Source organism: Bufo gargarizans, chromosome 11, assembly GCF_014858855.1.
Source record: "Bufo gargarizans isolate SCDJY-AF-19 chromosome 11, ASM1485885v1, whole genome shotgun sequence".
Classification (NCBI taxonomy): domain Eukaryota; kingdom Metazoa; phylum Chordata; class Amphibia; order Anura; family Bufonidae; genus Bufo; species Bufo gargarizans.
The window spans coordinates 79,794,573-79,812,506 of NC_058090.1; the positions used below are offsets into that span (position 1 = coordinate 79,794,573).

General features: G+C 44.7%; 1 pseudogene; it reads left to right on the forward strand.

Annotated features, from left to right (window-relative positions):
• Window positions 1-17,934, forward strand: part of LOC122922029 — a 129,433-nt pseudogene that overhangs the window by 52,267 nt on the left and 59,232 nt on the right.

The window sequence follows — 17,934 nt, forward strand, 5'->3', positions numbered from 1 at the left end:
AACAGCTAAGATTGTTGTTAGAACACTGATATCATGAAAACACACGGATCGTGTCTAGGTGAGGAACCTTAGAAAGGAGAAGGGTAGAAGGGGTATATTGGAAGGTCAATTGAGCAGTCCAGCAGTACGGCCAAAACCAAGGGTGAATTGTAAGGTTATGGAGTATATTGTGAGTGGAACAACCAAGGAGCCCAAGTTTTGTCTCTATGAATTGGGTTGATTACTGTTTCTGGAAGAAACCTTTCATATCTGCAGGTGGAATTGAGAGCTTGAATAACAGGGGTGTTCTTTGATTTCCAATGTCTCATGATTACTAGTTTGGCACTGAGTAGTATGTGCCCTGCAATGCGCCTGTAATCATAGGGGAAATTGGAAATATCAAGAAATAGGAGGGCCAAAGCGGGTGATGGGGACACATGGGAGCCTGTAATCTGAGAGACTAAAGAGAAGACTGATTGCCAATATGCAGTAAGTTTTGGGCACGACCGACCATAGCATATGAAGGAGAGAACCTGTTTCACTGCATTCTCTCCAGCAACATGCTGGGGAACCAAGGTATACAGTACAGACCAAAAGTTTGGACACACCTTCTCATTCAAAGAGTTTTCTTTATTTTCAGGACTATGAAAATTGTGGATTCACACTGAGGGTATCACAACTATGAATTAACACATGTGGAATTATATACATAACAAAAAAGTGTGAAACAACTGAAAATATGTCATATTCTAGGTTCTTCAAAGTAGCCACCTTTTGCTTTGATTACTGCTTTGCACACTCTTGGCATTCTCTTGATGAGCTTCAAGAGGTAGTCACCTGAAATGGTTTTCACTTCACAGGTGTGCCCTGTCAGGTTTAATAAGTGATATTTCTTGCCTTATAAATGGGGTTGGGACCCTCAGTTGCGTTGTGGAGAAGTCAGGTGGATACACAGTTGATAGTCCTACTGAATAGACTGTTAGAATTTGTATTATGGCAAGAAAAAAAACTGATAAGTAAAGAAAAACGAGTGGCCATCATTACTTTAAGAAATGAAGGTCAGTCAGTCCGAAAAATTGGGAAAACTTTAAAAGTGTCCCCAAGTGCAGTCACAAAAACCATCAAGCGCTACAAAGAAACTGGCTCACATGCGGACCGCCCCAGGAAAGGAAGACCAAGAGTCACCTCTGCTGCGGAGGATAAGTTCATCCGAGTCACTAGCCTCAGAAATCGCGGGTTAACAGCAGCTCAGATTAGAGACCAGGTCAATGCCACACAGAGTCCTAGCAGCAGACACATCTCTAGAACAACTGTTAAGAGGAGACTGTGTGAATCAGGCCTTCATGGTAGAATATCTGCTAGAAAACCACTGATAAGGACAGGCAACAAGCAGAAGAGACTTGTTTGGGCTAAAGAACACAAGGAATGGACATTAGACCAGTGGAAATCTGTGCTTTGGTCTGATGAGTCCAAATTTGAGATCTTTGGTTCCAAACACCGTGTCTTTGTGCGACGCAGAAAAGGTGAACGGATGGACTCTATATGCCTGGTTCCCACCGTGAAGCATGGAAGAGGAGGTGTGATGGTGTGGGGGTGCTTTGCTGGTGACACTGTTGGGGATTTATTCAAAATTGAAGGCATACTGAACCAGCATGGCTACCACAGCATCTTGCAGCGGCATGCTATTCCATCCGGTTTGCGTTTAGTTGGACCATTTATTTTTCAACAGGACAATGACCCCAAACACACCTCCAGGCTGTGTAAGGGCTATTTGACCATGAAGGAGAGTGATGGGGTTCTGCGCCAGATGACCTGGCCTCCACAGTCACCGGACCTGAACCCAATCGAGATGGTTTGGGGTGAGCTGGACCGCAGAGTGAAGGCAAAAGTGCCAACAAGTGCTAAGCATCTCTGGGAACTCCTTCAAGACTATTGGAAGACCATTTCAGGTGACTACCTCTTGAACCTCATCAAGAGAATGCCAAGAGTGTGCAAAGCAGTAATCAAAGCAAAAGATGGCTACTTTGAAGAACCTAGAATATTACATATTTTCAGTTGTTTCACACTTTTTTGTTATGTATATCATTCCACATGTGTTAATTCATAGTTTTGATGCCTTCAGTGTGAATCTACAATTTTCATAGTCCTGAAAATAAAGAAAACTCTTTGAATGAGAAGGTGTGTCCAAACTTTTGGTCTGTACTGTATATGGCTTAGGCGGTGGGGGGTAAAATACCCGCTGAGTAATATTTAATCCCGGTCTCATAGTGTGAGACGCATTTGAAATTGGACACAATAAAGCAAACTGCGTTAGCCCATCTCTCTTCTGAGAACGTTGTCTGCGAGTCTCTTTCCCACTTTAATATCGGGGGAGACTTTACAAATTTAGACTTGTCATCCACAATATCATAAATATAGCGTGTAGTATGTTGTTTGAGTAGAAATTGATTTTGAAAAATCCTAATGATGTCCTGTTGGATGTTGAAGGACGAGAGGAGAAGTGTGCCAAGGCAGTGGCGTACTCTCATGTAGGACAAGAATTCAGAGTTGGGTAGATTCTGATCCCTTCGGAGGTGATCAAATGTTACTATTGTGGAATTTTCCATCAAATGAGTGGTTGAAGTGATACCAGAAGCTAACCAAGTAGAAAGGTCGATGTCCCCTATTAGTTTCTCCAAAGCCATCATTGATACTTGTGACAGGTTAACAGGGTTTGGGGTGCCCTGGGACAGGTGAAGCTGAGACCATAGAGAGATAGCATGCAAAGCTGTGATAAGGGGGTGAGTAATAATGTTGGGCTTTAGTATATCTAGACAAAGGAGATCTTTTATTGAGCCTCCCGATGCAAATTGGGATTCTATGCTGACCCAAGATTTATTCGTAGAAGTACTCCACCAATCTCTAAGGAAAGAGACGCCAATAGAATGGAAATAATCCTAAATCGAAGGGAGGCCAACCCCTCCTGCCTGTTGCTTTCTGAACATTAAAGGTTGAGAGACTCTAGGGCGCTTTGAATTCCAGATGTAATTATTGAGCAGTTTCTGTGCTTCTTTGAAGAACGAGTTGGATATAGGAATTGGCAAAGCACGAAAGACATACCTGTATATCAGTTTTGGTAACGTCATCATTTGGAATGATGCAATTCTACCAACCCAAGAAACTTCCTGCATACTGAAACTTGCAAAGTCTTTTGACATAGTGGTAAAGAGGGGTACATAGTTATGCTGTTATGCGTGCAAGCAAGGATGTGTGATTTCCCAAGTATGGGAGATAGGAAGTTTGCCAATCAAGTGGAAACATATATTTTTAAGGAATCTCTGTTCTGCTATTGGTATGTTAATGGAGAGAGCCTGTGATTTTGAGTTGTTAATTTTGTAGTAGGAAAGAGAGCTGAAATGGGAGATGATGGAAAATGCATGATGCAGAGAGTGAGTGGGGTTAGTGACAGTTAGAATGATGTCATCTGCATAAAGGGAAATGACATGTGAGGTGGTTCCTTTTTTTTATTCCTTCTATATCAGTAGAGAGGCGGATGTGTTGCACTAAAGGTTCTAGGGCCAGGATAAATATCATTGGGGATAAAGGGCATCCCTGTCGGGAACCATTTGTTATTTTGGAAGCTGTCAGATAACACTCCATTAACAAATATTTTAGCGGATGGGTCAGATTATAAGCTTTTTATTGCTTGAATGATGGCGCCAGTAAAACCCATCGCTCTCAAGACAGAGAAGGCATATGACCGGTGGAGACGATTAAACGCCTTCTCCGCGTCCAGAGTAACTGCTACCATGGGTATGTTTCTAATCTCATTAAAAAGGTCGAACAAATGTCTAGTGTTGTCAGAGGCCTGTCTGCCCTTCACAAAACCGGACTGATCATCTCGTATCAAATGTGGGAAGATAGAGGTTAATCTAGAGGTGACCAGTTTGGCAAAGATTTTGATGTCCGCGTTTGAGAGAGATAGGCCTGAAATTTTGGGGAGAGTCAGGTGGCTTTCTGGGTTTGGGCAGTGTGACAATCAAGGCCATTAGCATGTCTGTTGGGAATAGGGAACCTGACATGTTTTTTTTGAAATATGGATAAGAGGAAGGGGGCCAGCGTGGGGTAATAATGTCTGTAGTATTCATTCGATAACCCATCCGGGCCTGGGGATTTTCCTAGGGGAAGTGTTGAAATTAGTTTTTTCCATTCTAGTTCTGATATTGGGGCATTTAAAAGGGCTAGTTCCCTTTTCTTCCTCTCAATATGGTTTAACTTGATTAATATTCCTCTAATAAAAGCCTTGTGGGCTTGCCACACTATGAGAGGGACAGGGACGGACTCTGCGTTTAGCTGGAAATATTCCTGTAATGCCAGGGAGATTTCTTGCTTATGATCAGGGTGTGAAAGGAGATATGTGTTGTTTCTCCAGATGGGAGGGGGAGTGGATTGGAATTGTTCTGCTAACTCTAGGTGTATGGGAGCGTGGTCTGACCACTGAATCAGTCCTATATAGGAATTTAATGTGTGACATTAGACCGTATGGTCTATTAGGAACATATCTATTTGAGAGTATGTTAAATGTGCGTGGGAGAAGAAGGTGTAGTCCCTCTCTTGACCATGCTGAGCCCACCAGACGTCTATTAGGCCTTCGGAGTGTATAAATGCTGCTAAGCCCATAGGGGATCGTCTGGAGGGATTAGTTGTATCAAGAGAGGGATCAACAATGGAGTTAAAATCTCCGCATATAACCAATTTACCTTGTTTAACTTTATGGACTTTTCTGATAACTTTTTGCAGGAAGGACATCTGGTGTTCATTAGGAACGTATACATTCACGATCGTGTATTTGATGCTGTTCACCATGCATACCAGAATCACATACCTGCCCCTTTGATCTATAACCGGGGAAATCAGAAAAATGAGATGGAGTTAATTGCTATAAGTACGCCTCTGGATTTCTTAATATTATTGGAGTGGAGTGGATAATTGTTGGAAATAGGCGATTCTTAATTCTACCGGCATCTCTCTGCAGCAGGTGAGATTCCTGAGTGCAAAGGATGTCCGCCCCACTAGACACCACCCTTTGGAGTTTAGGGAAAGGATTTTCGACCCCATGATCTCGGGTGGAAGTGCTGTTATGCTCAGGATGACCTAAAGGGAAGACGAGAATAAGGAGGGAAGTTGCATGGAGGAGATTAGTAGGCAGAACATAAAAATAAAAACAAGAGCTGGGAGTCTGAAATAGAGACAAAACTCTGATTATAAGAAGGGGCAAAAGTTCGATGTTGAAGCTGAGGTTTGGAGCCATTTCAGACGTAAGTCTTGTAACATATAATAAAGGTTGCATCAATGAGCGGCTGAAGTATAATAAAGCTTCTGAACTTGGAGGATACATCCGCCTAAAACTATGGTAAGGAAAAATAACATTAAAGTGTAGTTAAAGAGTGACTGCATTAGGAACAGCATTAGTCAGCCTTGATGATGGTGAGCCGATTAATTTGCAGTGTAAGGTCAGGGTTCCAAAGAATCATGTAGGCTCCGGAGGAAGTTGAGTAGAGATACTTGCCAATGTAGAACTCACACAAAATTCAGGAGTGTAGACAAAGTCTTTTGTTGGGGCGATGCTACTTGGTACTTTCCAGGCCCGCTTGTGAGGAGCAGATGTATGGAGCGGAGTAGACTCATGTCCAGATGTTTTGGATGTGCCAGTTCTGAAGTAGTATTTTCCCATCTTCAAAAGAACGAACCAGAGGAGTATGACCCTCTCTGGAGACGAGCAGCTTTAGTGGGTAACCCCATTTATAAACAATGTTATGTTTACTCAAGGCTGTTGTGATGGGCATTAGGGTACGGCGTTGTCTCAGTGTAGCCGCAGATAGATCCGTATACAGATGAACCGATTGGTAAGGGGCAGGAAGGGTGCCCATCTTTCTGGCTGCCATGATTGCAGCTTCTTTAGTGGGAAAGTGAATATGTGCCAACAAGTCCCTGAGAACTTCTGGGCCCAGGTGTTTTGGTTTTGGGATTCTGTGAGCTCTGTCTATGATAAGTTCCTGGGATGAGAGCCTGGGTAAGAGGCTTTTAAACATCTTCTGAATATAGGAAGACAGTTCAGAGTTGGAGACCTCTTCAGGTATACCACGGAATTTGATATTGTTTCTCTGCAAGCGGTCTTCCAGATCCGCCATTTAAGTGGAGGGAATATATACAATCTGGATGAGGAGAAGGAGGAGGAGAAAACAAGATTCAACCATATACTCTTTTTTTTTTTGTGGTGGAAAAGAAGCATGGGAATACACTACAGTAGATTGAGTACATTATAAATGATAGATTGAAATTGCCTTTATGTTCATCATCAGCTCAGCTCTCCTCTGGTGGAGTTGAGAAGTCGGGGCAATCCAGGGCTTGTTCATTTTTATCTGAGTCAAACTGTCAGCCAGTGGACAAGCGGATATTCTTATCTGTTTAATGCCACCAGCAGCACTAAATACACGCTCAGACAAAAAGCTGGTTGCAGGGCAGGCCAGCACCTCCAAGGCGTAGAGCGCAAGTTTGTGCCCTGTGTCCAGCTTGGACACCCAGTAGTTGTAAGGTACTGAGGGATCATTTAGGACGCTGACACGGTCTGCTATGTATTTCTTCACCATATTCCAAAACTTTTCCCTCCTTGTACCACTAGGCCGCACTTCAGGGTGAGGTTGCTGGCGGAGTGTCATGAAAGTGTCCCATGCCTTGGAGAGTGTTGCCCTGCCTTTGTTGTAAATGCTGTGTGTTCCCCTTGTCTCCATTCCTCGATTGCCTAAGGAAGTATGGACTCTGCCGGCCGCGTTGTCAGATTGGAAAATTTTGGAGCAATCTCTTAACAAGTACCTTCTGGTATTGCACCATTTTACTTGTCCTCCCCACCACAGGAATGATAGCTGAGAAGTTCTCTTTGTAGCGGGGGTCGAGAAGGGTGAACACCCAGTAATCAGTGTTATATAAAATGCGTATAACGTGAGGGTCGCGGGAAAGGCAGCCTCACATGAAGTCAGCCAGGTGTGCCACAGTACCAACAGGCAAGTCGTCGATGTCGACATCAGGATGACTCGGGATCTCCTCCTCCTCCTCCTCTTCTGCCCATCCACGCTGAATAGATGGAATTAAAGTTCCATGGGTACTACCCTCTGTAGCAGAGGCAACTGTCTCCAGCTCCTCCTCTTCATGGTCTAATTCGCATTGAGAAGACGAACTGTGGGTGGGCTGGCTATCACCCTGTGTAATGTCCTCCTCCATTTCCTTGTCTGCCACATTCAGAGCATCGTCCTTAATTGTGAGCAGCGATCATTTGAGTAGACACAACAGTGGGATGGTGACGCTGATAATAGCGTTATCGCCACTAACCATCTGTGTGGATTCATCAAAGTTTTTTAAAACCTCACAGAGTTTTGACATCAATGCCCACTCCTCGCTTGTGAATAGTGGCAGTTGACTTGAATGGTGACGACCATGTTTCAGCTGGTATTCCACAACTGCCCTCTGCTGCTCACAAAGCCTGGCCAACGTGTGGAACGTGGAGTTCCAGCGCATGCTCGCGTCGCACAACAGTCGGTAAGCTGGAAACCTCAAGCGCTGCTGCAGCGTTGACAGACCGGCTGAAGCTGTGGACGACTTGCGGAAATGGGCAAACACGCAGCGCGCCTTCACTAGTAGCACTGGCAAATTGGGGTAGGTTTTGATAAACCGCTTAACCACTAAGTTTAAGACGTGGGCTAAGCATGGGAAGTGTCAGGTTGCCGAGCTCCAAAGCCGCCACCAAGTTACGGCCATTGTCAGACACAACCATGCCTGGTTGTAGGTTAAGTGGCGAGAGCCACAGCTCGGTTTGGTTCCTTATATCCTGCCACAGCTCTGTGGCAGTGTGCTGTTTGTCCCCTAAGCTGATCAACTTCAGCATGGCCTGTTGACGCTTACCCACCGCAGTGCTACACTGCTTCCAGCTAGACTGCTGCTGGAGGTGGAAGTGGAGGAGGAGGCGGAGAAGTGGGGGTTGGAGCCACTAACATAACTGCTGGCGGAGACCCTGACGAATGTAGGGCCCGCAATCCTGGGCGTGGGTAGCACCTGTGCCATCCCAGGGTACGACTCACTCCCGGCCTCCACAACATTCATGTCCCTTGCCACCAGCACTTGTCCATGTGTCCGCGGTTAAGTGGACCTTCCCAGTAACTGCGTTGGTCAGGGCACGGGTGATGTTCTGGGACACATGCTGATGTAAGGCAGGCACGGCACACCGTGAAAAATAGTGGCGGCTGGGGACTGCGTACCGAGGGACGGCTGCCAACATCAGGCTGCGGAAGGCCTCAGTGTCCACAAGCCTAAATGGCAACATTTCAAGTACCAGTAATTTCGAACGTTGCGCATTTAGTGCTATGACCTGTGGTTGGGTGGGTATTTGCGCTCGCTTTCAAATGACATTGTTTTGGACATTTGGATGCTGCGCTAGGACAGGGAAGTGGATGTTGTTGATGATGGTTCATGAGAAGGTCCAGGGGCAGGGCGAGGGGCATACGGGCCTGTGCCTTCGACAGGGCATTGGCCAACAGTGCGTAACACAGGGGAAGAGGAAGCAGTGGTGTGACCCGCAGACCCAGATTGTGGACCCACGCGTTCGGCCCACTTATTAGGGTGCTTGTATGCCATGTGGCGGATCATGCTGGTGGTGGTGAGGTTGCTAATGTTCACACCCTGGCTCATTTTAGTACGGCACAGTTTGAAAACTACCACACTCTTGTCATCTGCACTTTCCTCAAAAAAGCACCATACTTCAGAACACCTACCCCTTGGCAAGGTAGATTTATGCATGGAGGTGCATGGTGTAATGATTGCATGCCTGTTTGGTGTGGGCAGACTTCTTGCAACCCCACTGCCTCTTCCAGCCTGTTGCTGTGCTGTGGATCCCTCCCCCTCTGTATTGCTGTCCTCGCTCGGCTTTTCACCTTCCCATGTTGGGTCAGTGACCTCATCGTCAACCACCTCCTCTTCCACTTCCTCACTCTGCTCATCCTCCTGACTTGACCTAACCACAACCTCAGTGATTAAAAACTGTGTCTCATCATCATCCACCTCGTGAACAAATGATTGCTGTTCACCACCGTCATCTTCTTGAGACTATGAAGGCTTAAGGGGTTGGGAATCAGGGCACAATATCTCAGGTCCCACTTCAAGCGTGCTGGGAGCGAGGGCCAAATGTAATAGTGGCGCTGGAAAGAGCTCCTTGGAATATCCGAGTGTGGGATCACTCGTTTGGCAAGCCTCTCCATGGTGGGAGGAAGGATTGAGGATTCAGTTGACCAGACTCTTGGCTATAGAGACTGGACTTGGTGGAAGAGAGCGTGGTTCTTAACCGACTGGAAGCATTATCTTCAGCAATCCAACCGGCCAACTGTTCGCACTGGTCCGACTTGGACAGTGTTGTCCTGCACATTGGACATGAAGCTGGGCACGGTGGATGTTTATTTATTTTTTGGTGCACTGGCAACAGGCACAGTTTCATTGCGCCAAGGGCCACGGCCTCTGTGTGCCCCATCAGCTTCACGCCCACTTCCCCGTCCCTTAGTGCTCGCCTTCTTTATAATAATGGTTTTGACATCGTTTTTGGATGTAGGACAGTATATGTCACAGAAACCCACAGAATATGGACACTATATTAGGCCCAGATTAGTCAAATTTGCTCTAAAGAAACAGTTTTCGGAAGGAGTACTGTATACAGACGTGGACAAAATTGTTGGTACCCTTTGGTCAATGAAAGAAAAAGTCACAATGGTCACAGAAATAACTTTAATCTGACAAAAGTAATAATAAATTAAAATTCTATAAATGTTAACCAATGAAAGTCAGACATTGTTTTTCAACCATGCTTCAACAGAATTATGTAAAAAAATAAACTCATGAAACAGGCATGGACAAAAATGATGGTACCCCTAGAAAACACAGAACATAATGTGACCAAAGGGACATGTTAATTCAAGGTGTGTCCACTAATTAGCATCACAGGTGTCTACAACCTTGTAATCAGCCATTGGGCCTATATATATGGCTCCAGGTAATCACTGTGTTGTTTGGTGATATGGTGTGTACCACACTCGACATGGACCAGAGGAAGCAAAGGAAAGAGCTGTCTCAAGAGATCAGAAAGAAAATTATAGACAAGCATGTTAAAGGTAAAGGCTATAAGACCATCTCCAAGCAACTAGATGTTCCTGTGAGTACAGTTGCACATATTATTCATAAGTTTAAGATCCATGGGACTGTAGCCAACCTCCCTGGACGTGGCCGCAGGAGGAAAATTGATGACAAATCTAAGAGACGGATAATCCGAATGGTAACAAAAGAGCCTAGAAAGACTTCTAAAGAGATTCAAGGTGAACTTCATGCTCAAGGAACATCAGTGTCAGATCGCACCATCCGTCGTTGTTTGAGCCAAAGTGGACTACATGGGAGACGACCAAGGAGGACACCATTGTTGAAAACGAATCATAAAAAAGCAAGACTGGAATATGCCAAACTACATGTTGACAAGCCACAAAGCTTCTGGGAGAATGTCCTGTGGACAGATGAGACAAAAATCGAAGTTTTTGCCAAGGCACATCAGCTGTATGTTCACAGACGAAAAAATGAAGCATATCAAGAAAAGAACACTGTCCCTACTGTGAAACATGGAGGAGGCTCTGTTATGTTCTGGGGCTGCTTTGCTGCGTCTGGCACAGGGTGTCTTGAATCTGTGCAGGGTACAATGAAATCTCAAGACTATCAAGGAATTCTAGAGAGAAATGTACTAGCCAGTGTCAGAAAGCTTGGTCTCAGTCGCAGGTCATGGGTCTTGCAACAGGACAATGACCCAAAACACACCGCTAAAAACACCCAAGAATGGCTAAGAGGAAAAAATTGGACTATTCTAAAGTGGCCTTCTATGAGCCCTGACCTCAATCCTATTGAGCATCTTTGGAAGGAGCTGAAACATGCAGTCTGGAAAAGGCACCCTTCAAACCGGACACAACTGGAGCAGTTTGCTCATGAGGAGTGGGCCAAAATACCTGCTGAGAGGTGCAGATGTCTCATTGACAGTTACAGGAAGCGTTTGATTGCAGTGATTGCCTCAAAAGGTTGCGCAACAAAATATTAAGTTAGGGGTACCATCATTTTTGTCCATGCCTGTTTCATGAGTTTATTTTTTTACATAATTCTGTTGAAGCATGGTTGAAAAACAATGTCTGACTTTCATTGGTTAACATTTATAGAATTTTAATTTATTATTACTTTTGTCAGATTAAAGTTATTTCTGTGACCATTGTGACTTTTTCTTTCATTGACCAAAGGGTACCAACAATTTTGTCCACGTCTGTATGTCACGGATGTGTATTACACACACACACACACACTACAGAGACAGTAGATGAGGGATGGCCCCTGATTATTTAGATTTACCCTAAAGAAACAGTTTTTGGATGGAGTACTGTATATGTCATGGATGCATATTAAACGCACGCTATAGACAATAAATGTGGCGCTGATTATTTGAATTTACGCAAAAATACACAGTCTGCAGATGACGTACAGTATATGTCACTAATAGGTATTAAAGAAAAATATCTTGCTGCTGTCAAACACACACACATAGTAGTCCTTAAAAGGACTTATGGGTCTTAGAAAAGCTTTCTTAGAATAATAACTGTTAATTTTGCTCCCTACACTGCCTTTCCCTTCCTACGCTCTGCTCTCCCTGACTGTGACTGACCCGAGCACGCGTTATTGGGTGCTATATAGCACCCCTTGACGCGTTTTGGCAAGCCAATCACTGTAATGCCAGCAGCCAACATGGCTACTGGCATTACAGTGATGGCAGTACTCACCTGCACGTTTATTGGCTGCTTAGCAGCCATGAAATGTGGGGGGAGGAGACTCTAGCATGGCACTTGCGGTACTCGGCCATGTGCCGAGCATAGCGATGCTCGAGCCGAACAGGTATTCGGCCGAGCATGCTCGCTCATCAGTAACTACCACATAAATAAGTGCAGGACAGGAAAAAAAAACCACAGCCACCAAAAAGGTGCCAGATTCCAGGTCGTCGTAATTGGATATAAAAGAGGGAAGGGATGGTTATTTAGAAATTGTGAGACAATAAATTGGTAGACACAATAAAGTTATGACTTGAATAGAAACTGATCCACAGTAAAGATTAAAAAAAAAGTAGAAGGTTGACTCACTTCACTGAGGAGGAGGTCCATGGGATAAAATTAAAGACACTCATAGACACAGCCTCCCCCACCAGGATCACTTGTAGTATCTCAGGAAAGACACGGCAGTATCAAAGACGTTACTTCAAGTGGCTTCCTTTTATTGAATATCACAGGTGGGGTTAGGGTGCTATGAAGCCAGGGTCACAGTGTCCCTCTTGCTCCTGAAGAATACCAGAACTGCACGGGCATGTTTGAGTGAGTCATAGCTAGTGTGAATGTGAACCGAGGAATGCGACAGTCTGTGCAGCCAGCCAGTCGCAGGGGGAACACATGAGGTTCACGGTGGACCGATGAGGGGCCAACGCTATAACACACAGTTCATTAGTTTACTCATGGTTAGCAGATAGCCTCCCTGGGCTGGCAGCACAGTGTTGAGGTGGACAGCACAAAATCCTCCGGGGCACGCTCTGTGGTAGGAAGCATCAGCCAAGATGGTGGTTGAGGTGCCCTTGATGTTAGGGGTGCTTAGGGTGCTTGTTGCAGCTGAATCCTTTGATGGTTTTTGTCGTGACACCAGTACCGTTAATGGTGGTACAACCATAGGTAGTAATTATGAGGTAGACAGTGGTAAGATGCAACTCACAGCTTTTACTTTGGATGTCTCTTAGTTGCAGTAGTACAATTATGCAGTCTTTAGATGGTACAGAGGTAATTCTGCAAATCCACTGTTTAGGCTAGTTAGGTTTTGTGGTTTTGGAGCAGTGGGTTACTTCAATGTCAGTGGAATCTTGGTGAGGTTGCCGGAGGCTAAGGTATCCTTTACCTAAAATATCCCAAAGGTCCTTTTCTGCCTGGTTTACGGCTTTTATCCTTTTGGATGAAGTTAAATTTGTCCTTCTCTCTGGTCCCTCTCTGGACTAGAACTTTTCTTTAGAGCTGACGTGCTGGATCTGCACCTTTTCACTCAATATACATATTGATCTTCACACGGACCTGTGGTCTCAACTGAACTGATCTCCACTAACCACTGACCTGAACTAATCTGATCTGATCTCCTCTGAACTGAACTGCTTCACTAGGCCTGACCTAGGTATATATAGGACCCAAACTTTATCCCCATCTAGTGGTGGGATGTATAAATTACACCTAATAGGCCTTTTAACAGGGATTTTGCAGTTACATAAATGCAAAGTTATACCATTCTGTACAATGAAATTGTTAAGATGAAAAAGTACTTTAAGCAGTGCCCACACACACGTAGTGGGACGCTGCATTTGTACTCACGTTTCTGCAGCTCCCTGGTCTGTAGTGCAGTGAAGAGAAGGAAGGCACCGTATTCCTTCGGGGCACTCTGAGGGTTAAAGAGGTTCTATTGATGGAGGTCGAGGTGCCCTTGGTGGTATGGGTTTTAGGTGCAGGAAAGGCAGGGTCCCTGATGTCTTTGTAATGGCAGCACCCTTGGGTGTACGTAGATGATGAGTTTTCACAATTAGGAGACCAGTACTCCTCACAAATCTAAGTGTTTTACTGAAGCTGATCCAAAGGTCATCAATGTACACAAGTCATTTACAGCAAGGCAGCTTCTACAATGGTTCAGCGTAGTTTCCAAAAGTTGCATAAGGGGTAGTTTTCCTCTTTAGCAATCAATCTTCTTCACTTATTTCTCCAGCCTGGATGGATGCCCTATTTGTCGTACAGTATAGTTGTCTACTTTGTATCCTCTTTAGTAATAATACACTTTATTCTACTTACTGTCATGGTGCGGTTCACAGTGACAGTTTTGGCCTTGTAGGCTAGCTGCAGGCCGTCTCGCATACTGGCTACAGGCTGAATCCTGTGTATGCTGCTGGCTTGGGGCTGCGTGCTGGCTGCGGTGTCATGTGTGAACTATGCCCGTAATTGTATTCCGTTTGTCTTGTTATCTGATCCATGTCCTGTGTTTGTTTGAGTTCCAGTTCAGTTGTCTGTTTCCGCTGGTGGTTGCACCAGTGTGGTTCTTTGCAGGTATGGGCCAAGTGTACCATGACCTTCCTGGAGGTACGTCCAGTGAGCCCTCGGCCCAGTTCATCCCCACCACCATGGGCTCTGTGAAGAACGGGGCTCACTGGCTCCTCGCCCCCTGGGTTTTGCCTCTGGTCTGCCGGTGCACTTGGTTCTGTTGTAGTGCTACCACTATTGCCTAACCTGCTTGTCCTGTATTACTGTCATGTTCCTTTATTACATGTATAATAAAGTACTCTATTGGTCCCTGGTATGTATCCACCCTTGTCCTGTTTGGTAAATGTCCCGGAGGTCTGCCCTGGCCTCCGGTACGTGACACTTACAGGATCATGCACATGGTATCACGTGTAAAACAAGCTCCTTCCTGACCTAGGATTTGCTCTGCTACATCCGGTTCTGAGGGCAGTGTAATTTTGATCTGTGACCCGTGTGTCCATCCTGGCACAAGACTCTCCAACATCACAGATTAAAGCCTGCTGGAAAGCCTGCCTGGAGGACTATACCACAAATGTATGCAGATCACTGGCCACACTAACTAAATGCCAACAATCTCCACAAGGTCATCTAATCACCTGTAACAAAGGAAAAATCTACAGATTTTATACTAACGCTCTGTGGACGCTTCACCCACATCTCATCTTTTTCTTACAGTTTGGGTAATAATGGTCTACCAGACACTTCCTGCATTCAGTTGGCATCTGGAATAAGGAATAACCCGTCCCTGAAGAAAGTTAACCTGTCTAGTAACCGACTGTCTGGTCCTCACTTCAGTGACTTGATGGAGGCTCTGTCCAGTCCGGACTGCAGGATAGAGGAATTAGAGTGAGTATAAGAGATGTGTACAGGACTGAGACATGTGGGGCACAAGTTATACATGGATTCTACTCTATTTTATGCTCCTCACCATTGTTATGTCTATGAGATAAAATGCTGACTGTTACTTGATTTGTGATGTCTCTACTAATGTCTGACTAATGCACCAGGTTCAGTCCGGCCTGCAGGATAGAGAAATTACAGTGAGTATAAGAGATATGTGTACAGGACTGAGACATGTGGGGCACAAGTTATACATGGATTTTATTATATTTTGTACTCTGCGACATAGCCCCATGTCTGTTTCCTTTTTGTCTCTCCTGTCTAAACCCCCAATCCTTTCTGGTCTCTTAATGACCCACTATTAATGATCCATAAAGTGTTCTCCTCTATCAAAACACACTTAGTAGAACACTTCACTATCAATGCTCCTTCAGTCTCCTCCCTATCTCCCATAAAACAATACTTTGCAAATGGACACTCAAGCAGTGAGAACGTGAACAAAAAGTCTCCCAATGTGAAGCCCTGTCAAAGGCAAGCCCCTCTGAAGACACCCACCAAGCTCTCTCTCACCCACAGACAGAGCTCAATCTTTGCGTCTCCGATACTGTTGAATGATGGTCCAGTTAGAAATATTATACCTAAACAATAAGCCGTTTACCCTACTAGCTAGGACACTTCAATCAACCCCATCATCCGAGCCCTTTTACAAACTCTGCACTATTCAAGGCACAATAACCATTATTCCTGGAAAAAAAACTTCCTATCCCACCTCTATTTACAACCACACACCTCCTTATCTGAACAGATCCCCATCTACACTGACCAAAAATATAAACTTTCATACATGGTCTTAAAGAACCCAGAAAAGAAGATGCGTATTTAATGTGGTTTTCCGGTTACATAAATGAAACATAAACCCAGCACTGATGCTTACAGCATTGTATAGTCATCTGAGGAGGTTCTGAGGGCATCCAGTGTAATTATCATCTGTGACCCGTGTGTCCATCCTGGCACAAGACTGTCCAACATCACAGATTAAAGCCTGCTGGAAAACCTGCCCTGAGGACCATGCCCCGAATGTATGCAGATCCCTGGCCACACAAACTAAATGCCAACGATCTCCACGAGTTCCTATAATCCCCTGTAACCAAGGTAAAATGTCACATAAGAAGTTCTCCTGGATCTCGGAGCATTAAAATAATTTTTGGGTCACTTTATGATTTTTTTCTTCTCATTGTTGATTTCACTGTGCGTCCTGGTGAGCCTGATCCACCTTCACACAGTGATGGCTTTACCCAACTGCAGTCTCCAATCCACAGGAGCAGATCTGTTTGGAACCATACCACTCAGAACCGAAACAGAGTTCGGTTCCAAGGTTTTTTACAGCAATATCAATTCACGAAGTTATTACACAGGTCTCAAGCGGCGTCGTAAAGTAAATACTTTGGCATATCAGAGCCCATACATTCTAATACTGTATGGAGAGAGATCTAATTCCCACTATCTGCTTGTGCAAAAAAATAATAATGAACTTGCCTTCTCCATTTGATGTGAATACTCGCTGCATCGGAATCTCAGGACAGGACCTGCGTTCCTCTATTATGAAGTTACACAGGTCCTGTCCATGAAATGGAGGAGGCAATTTTTTTTTTTACACACGTGGGGGAGGGGCGGGAGTTAAAGGCTGTACTAATGAGCGCTCCAAATTGGAAGCATTAATTAGTCGATATCAGTCAATATAGGAAAATACTAGCAATCGTTATTGGCAGTAGAAAAATATTACTGGCATCGGCAGGGCGCACTTATTTACTGGCTGGAGAGTTACCGGCCGTTTGGCAACCCTATCCACATGTGAACATGCCATAAAGTGAGGACAATCCAAAGGGATTACAGATTTCTAGGACATGGACATATCATATAGCTGCAGCCATTCCTGACAATCACCACACACAAGAGGCGGCCTCTAGTGATGACATTTACGTATTTTACTAACAGCCGGGGACATTTTCTCTCCACAGTCACAATCTACAGATTTTATACTAACGCTCTGTGGACGCCTCACCCACATCTCATCTTCTTATTCTTACAGTTTGGGTGGCAATGGTCTACCAGACACTTCCTGCATCCAATTGGCATCTGTAATAAGGAACAACCCGTCCCTGAAGATACTCGTCCTGTCTGGTAACCAACTGTCTGGTCCTCACTTCAGTGACTTGATGGAGGCTCTGTCAAGTCCGGCCTCCAGGATAGAGAAATTACAGTGAGTATAAGATATGTGTACAGGACTGAGACATGTGGGGCACAAGTTATACATGGATTTTTTTCTATTTTATACTCTGCACTATAGCCCCATGTCTGTTTCCTCTATCTCCCCTGTCTAAACCCCCAAATCCTCCCTGCTCTCTTAATGGCCCTCTAGTAATGATCCATGAAGTGTTCTCCTCTATCAAAACACACTTGGTGGAACACTTTACTATATATGCCCCTTCAGTCTCCTCCCTATCTCCCATAAAACAGTACTTTGCAAATGGACACTCAAGCAGTGAGAACGTGAACAAAAAGTCTCCCAACGTGAAGTCCTGGCAAAGGCAAACCCATCTAAAGACACCCAACAAGATCTCTCTCATGAACAGACAGAGCTGAATCTTTGCCTCTCCAATACTATTGAATGATGGTCCCGTTAAAAAGATTTGTGACAGGCGCAGCACTATGAAGTGCCTTTTGCACTGTGGCATTAGAAGAATTTTGATATCTCTGACTTTTTGTTCTAACCAGACTGTATTACTCTGTAATTCCTCTAGTCTAGAGCCTTTCTATGGAAACAGTAGGTTTAAAGAGAACACCAAATGCTTTAAATAACTTCTTTATTAACTTCAACTTTTCTTCATATATAACACTGCCGCCTCTGCAGCAGATAGTCCATCTACATAACACGTGT